Genomic DNA, 6,955 nt, shown 5'->3' with positions numbered 1-6,955 from the left:
AACCCATCGTTTTTGTCATTTCGTCATTTTTTTCAAATCTTTAAAAATGATGAAAAACGTCGCGCTATAGTATGCCGTACGATATGGGCTATAGCCCATGGTCCAAAATGATGAGAAACGAGGCTAACTTTTTTTTTCAAAATTTCAAAAAACATGGGCTATAACCTTTCGTTTTTGTCATTTCGTCATTTTTTTCAAATCTTCAAAAATGATGAAAAACGGCGCGCTATAGTATGCCGTACGATATGGGCTATAGCCCATGGTCCAAAATGATGAGAAACGAGGCTAACTTTTTTTTTCAAAATTTCAAAAAACATGGGCTATAACCCATCGTTTTTGTCATTTCGTATTTTTTTTCAAATCTTTACAAATGATGAAAAACGGCGCGCTATAGTATGCCGTACGATAATGGGCTATAGCCCATGGTCCAAAATGATGAGAAACGAGGCTAACTTTTTTTTTCAAAATTTCAAAAAACATGGGCTATAACCTTTCGTTTTTGTCATTTCGTCATTTTTTTCAAATCTTCAAAAATGATGAAAAACGGCGCGCTATAGTATGCCGTACAATATGGGCTATAGCCCATGGTCCAAAATGATGAGAAACGAGGCTAACTTTTTTTTTCAAAATTTAAAAAAACATGGGCTATAACCCATCGTTTTTGTCATTTAGTCATTTTTTTCAAATCTTTAAAAATGATGAAAAACGTCGCGCTATAGTATGCCGTACGATATGGGCTATAGCCCATGGTCCAAAATGATGAGAAACGAGGCTAACTTTTTTTTTCAAAATTTCAAAAAACATGGGCTATAACCTTTTGTTTTTGTCATTTCGTCATTTTTTTCAAATCTTCAAAAATGATGAAAAACGGCGCGCTATAGTATGCCGTACGATATGGGCTATAGCCCATCGTCCAAAATGATGAGAAACGAGGCTAACTTTTTTTTTCAAAGTTTCAAAAAACATGGGCTATAACCTTTCGTTTTTGTCATTTTGTCATTTTTTTCAAATCTTCAAAAATGATGAAAAACGGCGCGCTATAGTATGCCGTACGATATGGGCTATAGCCCATGGTCCAAAATGATGAGAAACGAGGCTAACTTTTTTTTTCAAAATTTCAAAAAACATGGGCTATAACCCATCGTTTTTGTCATTTCGTATTTTTTTTCAAATCTTTACAAATGATGAAAAACGGCGCGCTATAGTATGCCGTACGATAATGGGCTATAGCCCATGGTCCAAAATGATGAGAAACGAGGCTAACTTTTTTTTTCAAAATTTCAAAAAACATGGGCTATAACCTTTCGTTTTTGTCATTTCGTCATTTTTTTCAAATCTTCAAAAATGATGAAAAACGGCGCGCTATAGTATGCCGTACGATATGGGCTATAGCCCATGGTCCAAAATGATGAGAAACGAGGCTAACTTTTTTTTTCAAAATTTAAAAAAACATGGGCTATAACCTTTCGTTTTTGTCATTTTGTCATTTTTTTCAAATCTTCAAAAATGATGAAAAACGGCGCGCTATAGTATGCCGTACGATATGGGCTATAGCCCATGGTCCAAAATGATGAGAAACGAGGCTAACTTTTTTTTTCAAAATTTAAAAAAACATGGGCTAAAACCCATCGTTTTTGTCATTTCGTCATTTTTTTCAAATCTTTAAAAATGATGAAAAACGTCGCGCTATAGTATGCCGTACGATATGGGCTATAGCCCATGGTCCAAAATGATGAGAAACGAGGCTAACTTTTTTTTTCAAAATTTCAAAAAACATGGGCTATAACCTTTCGTTTTTGTCATTTCGTCATTTTTTTCAAATCTTCAAAAATGATGAAAAACGGCGCGCTATAGTATGCCGTACGATATGGGCTATAGCCCATGGTCCAAAATGATGAGAAACGAGGCTAACTTTTTTTTTCAAAATTTCAAAAAACATGGGCTATAACCTTTCGTTTTTGTCATTTCGTCATTTTTTTCAAATCTTCAAAAATGATGAAAAACGGCGCGCTATAGTATGCCGTACGATATGGGCTATAGCCCATGGTCCAAAATGATGAGAAACGAGGCTAACTTTTTTTTTTCAAAATTTCAAAAAACATGGGCTATAACCTTTCGTTTTTGTCATTTCGTCATTTTTTTCAAATCTTCAAAAATGATGAAAAACGGCGCGCTATAGTATGCCGTACGATATGGGCTATAGCCCATGGTCCAAAATGATGAGAAACGAGGCTAACTTTTTTTTTCAAAATTTCAAAAAACATGGGCTATAACCTTTCGTTTTTGTCATTTTGTCATTTTTTTCAAATCTTCAAAAATGATGAAAAACGGCGCGCTATAGTATGCCGTACGATATGGGCTATAGCCCATGGTCCAAAATGATGAGAAACGAGGCTAACTTTTTTTTTCAAAATTAAAAAAAACATGGGCTAAAACCCATCGTTTTTGTCATTTCGTCATTTTTTTCAAATCTTTAAAAATGATGAAAAACGTCGCGCTATAGTATGCCGTACGATATGGGCTATAGCCATGGTCCAAAATGATGAGAAACGAGGCTACCTTTTTTTTTCAAAATTTCAAAAAACATGGGCTATAACCTTTCGTTTTTGTCATTTCGTCATTTTTTTCAAATCTTCAAAAATGATGAAAAACGGCGCGCTATAGTATGCCGTACGATATGGGCTATAGCCCATGGTCCAAAATGATGAGAAACGAGGCTAAGTTTTTTTTTCAAAATTTCAAAAAACATGGGCTATAACCTTTCGTTTTTGTCATTTCGTCATTTTTTTCAAATCTTCAAAAATGATGAAAAACGGCGCGCTATAGTATGCCGTACGATATGGGCTATAGCCCATGGTCCAAAATGATGAGAAACGAGGCTAACGTTTTTTTTCAAAATTTCAAAAAACATGGGCTATAACCTTTCGTTTTTGTCATTTCGTCATTTTTTTCAAATCTTCAAAAATGATGAAAAACGGCGCGCTATAGTATGCCGTACGATATGGGCTATAGCCCATGGTCCAAAATGATGAGAAACGAGGCTAAGTTTTTTTTTCAAAATTTCAAAAAACATGGGCTATAACCTTTCGTTTTTGTCATTTCGTCATTTTTTTCAAATCTTCAAAAATGATGAAAAACGGCGCGCTATAGTATGCCGTACGATATGGGCTATAGCCCATGGTCCAAAATGATGAGAAACGAGGCTAACTTTTTTTTTCAAAATTTCAAAAAACATGGGCTATAACCTTTCGTTTTTGTCATTTCGTCATTTTTTTCAAATCTTCAAAAATGATGAAAAACGGCGCGCTATAGTATGCCGTACGATATGGGCTATAGCCCATGGTCCAAAATGATGAGAAACGAGGCTAACTTTTTTTTTCAAAATTTCAAAAAACATGGGCTATAACCCATCGTTTTTGTCATTTCGTCATTTTTTTCAAATCTTCAAAAATGATGAAAAACGGCGCGCTATAGTATGCCGTACGATATGGGCTATAGCCCATGGTCCAAAATGATGAGAAACGAGGCTAACTCTTTTTTTTCAAAATTTCAAAAAACATGGGCTATAACCCATCGTTTTTGTCATTTCGTAATTTTTTTCAAATCTTTAAAAATGATGAAAAACGGCGCGCTATAGTATGCCGTACGATATGGGCTATAGCCCATGGTCCAAAATGATGAGAAACGAGGCTAACTTTTTTTTTCAAAATTTCAAAAAACATGGGCTATAACCCATCGTTTTTGTCATTTCGTCATTTTTTCAAATCTTTAAAAATGATAAAAAACGGCGCGCTATAGTATGCCGTACGATATGGGCTATAGCCCATGGTCCAAAATGATGAGAAACGAGGCTAAGTTTTTTTTTCAAAATTTCAAAAAACATGGGCTATAACCTTTTGTTTTTGTCATTTCGTCATTTTTTTCAAATCTTCAAAAATGATGAAAAACGGCGCGCTATAGTATGCCGTACGATATGGGCTATAGCCCATGGTCCAAAATGATGAGAAACGAGGCTAACTTTTTTTTTCAAAATTTCAAAAAACATGGGCTATAACCTTTCGTTTTTGTCATTTTGTCATTTTTTTCAAATCTTCAAAAATGATGAAAAACGGCGCGCTATAGTATGCCGTACGATATGGGCTATAGCCCATGGTCCAAAATGATGAGAAACGAGGCTAACTTTTTTTTTCAAAATTTCAAAAAACATGGGCTATAACCTTTCGTTTTTGTCATTTCGTCATTTTTTTCAAATCTTCAAAAATGATGAAAAACGGCGCGCTATAGTATGCCGTACGATATGGGCTATAGCCCATGGTCCAAAATGATGAGAAACGAGGCTAAGTTTTTTTTTCAAAATTTCAAAAAACATGGGCTATAACCTTTCGTTTTTGTCATTTCGTCATTTTTTTCAAATCTTCAAAAATGATGAAAAACGGCGCGCTATAGTATGCCGTACGATATGGGCTATAGCCCATGGTCCAAAATGATGAGAAACGAGGCTAACTTTTTTTTTCAAAATTTCAAAAAACATGGGCTATAACCTTTCGTTTTTGTCATTTCGTCATTTTTTTCAAATCTTCAAAAATGATGAAAAACGGCGCGCTATAGTATGCCGTACGATATGGGCTATAGCCCATGGTCCAAAATGATGAGAAACGAGGCTAAGTTTTTTTTTCAAAATTTCAAAAAACATGGGCTATAACCTTTCGTTTTTGTCATTTCGTCATTTTTTTCAAATCTTCAAAAATGATGAAAAACGGCGCGCTATAGTATGCCGTACGATATGGGCTATAGCCCATGGTCCAAAATGATGAGAAACGAGGCTAACTTTTTTTTTCAAAATTTCAATAAACATGGGCTATAACCTTTCGTTTTTGTCATTTCTTCATTTTTTTCAAATCTTCAAAAATGATGAAAAACGGCGCGCTATAGTATGCCGTACGATATGGGCTATAGCCCATGGTCCAAAATGATGAGAAACGAGGCTAACTTTTTTTTTCAAAATTTCAAAAAACATGGGCTATAACCCATCGTTTTTGTCATTTCGTCATTTTTTTCAAATCTTCAAAAATGATGAAAAACGGCGCGCTATAGTATGCCGTACGATATGGGCTATAGCCCATGGTCCAAAATGATGAGAAACGAGGCTAACTTTTTTTTTCAAAATTTCAAAAAACATGGGCTATAACCCATCGTTTTTGTCATTTCGTCATTTTTTTCAAATCTTCAAAAATGATGAAAAACGGCGCGCTATAGTATGCCGTACGATATGGGCTATAGCCCATGGTCCAAAATGATGAGAAACGAGGCTAACTTTTTTTTTCAAAATTTCAAAAAACATGGGCTATAACCCATCGTTTTTGTCATTTCGTCATTTTTTCAAATCTTTAAAAATGATAAAAAACGGCGCGCTATAGTATGCCGTACGATATGGGCTATAGCCCATGGTCCAAAATGATGAGAAACGAGGCTAAGTTTTTTTTTCAAAATTTCAAAAAACATGGGCTATAACCTTTTGTTTTTGTCATTTCGTCATTTTTTTCAAATCTTCAAAAATGATGAAAAACGGCGCGCTATAGTATGCCGTACGATATGGGCTATAGCCCATGGTCCAAAATGATGAGAAACGAGGCTAACTTTTTTTTTCAAAATTTCAAAAAACATGGGCTATAACCTTTCGTTTTTGTCATTTTGTCATTTTTTTCAAATCTTCAAAAATGATGAAAAACGGCGCGCTATAGTATGCCGTACGATATGGGCTATAGCCCATGGTCCAAAATGATGAGAAACGAGGCTAACTTTTTTTTTCAAAATTTCAAAAAACATGGGCTATAACCCATCGTTTTTGTCATTTCGTCATTTTTTTCAAATCTTCAAAAATGATGAAAAACGGCGCGCTATAGTATGCCGTACGATATGGGCTATAGCCCATGGTCCAAAATGATGAGAAACGAGGCTAACTTTTTTTTTCAAAATTTCAAAAAACATGGGCTATAACCTTTCGTTTTTGTCATTTCGTCATTTTTTCAAATCTTCAAAAATGATGAAAAACGGCGCGCTATAGTATGCCGTACGATATGGGCTATAGCCCATGGTCCAAAATGATGAGAAACGAGGCTAACTTTTTTTTTCAAAATTTCAAAAAACATGGGCTATAACCTTTCGTTTTTGTCATTTCGTCATTTTTTTCAAATCTTCAAAAATGATGAAAAACGGCGCGCTATAGTATGCCGTACGATATGGGCTATAGCCCATGGTCCAAAATGATGAGAAACGAGGCTAACTTTTTTTTTCAAAATTTCAAAAAACATGGGCTATAACCCATCGTTTTTGTCATTTCGTCATTTTTTTCAAATCTTCAAAAATGATGAAAAACGGCGCGCTATAGTATGCCGTACGATATGGGCTATAGCCCATGGTCCAAAATGATGAGAAACGAGGCTAACTTTCTTTTTCAAAATTTAAAAAAACATGGGCTAAAACCCATCGTTTTTGTCATTTCGTCATTTTTTTCAAATCTTTAAAAATGATGAAAAACGTCGCGCTATAGTATGCCGTACGATATGGGCTATAGCCCATGGTCCAAAATGATGAGAAACGAGGCTAACTTTTTTTTTCAAAATTTCAAAAAACATGGGCTATAACCTTTCGTTTTTGTCATTTCGTCATTTTTTTCAAATCTTCAAAAATGATGAAAAACGGCGCGCTATAGTATGCCGTACGATATGGGCTATAGCCCATGGTCCAAAATGATGAGAAACGAGGCTAACTTTTTTTTTCAAAATTTCAAAAAACATGGGCTATAACCTTTCGTTTTTGTCATTTCGTCATTTTTTTCAAATCTTCAAAAATGATGAAAAACGGCGCGCTATAGTATGCCGTACGATATGGGCTATAGCCCATGGTCCAAAATGATGAGAAACGAGGCTAACTTTTTTTTTCAAAATTTCAAAAA

This window comes from Protomyctophum bolini (assembly GCF_963924005.1).
Source record: "Protomyctophum bolini genome assembly, chromosome: 13".
NCBI lineage: Eukaryota > Metazoa > Chordata > Actinopteri > Myctophiformes > Myctophidae > Protomyctophum > Protomyctophum bolini.
This window is presented reverse-complemented; position numbering follows the sequence as displayed.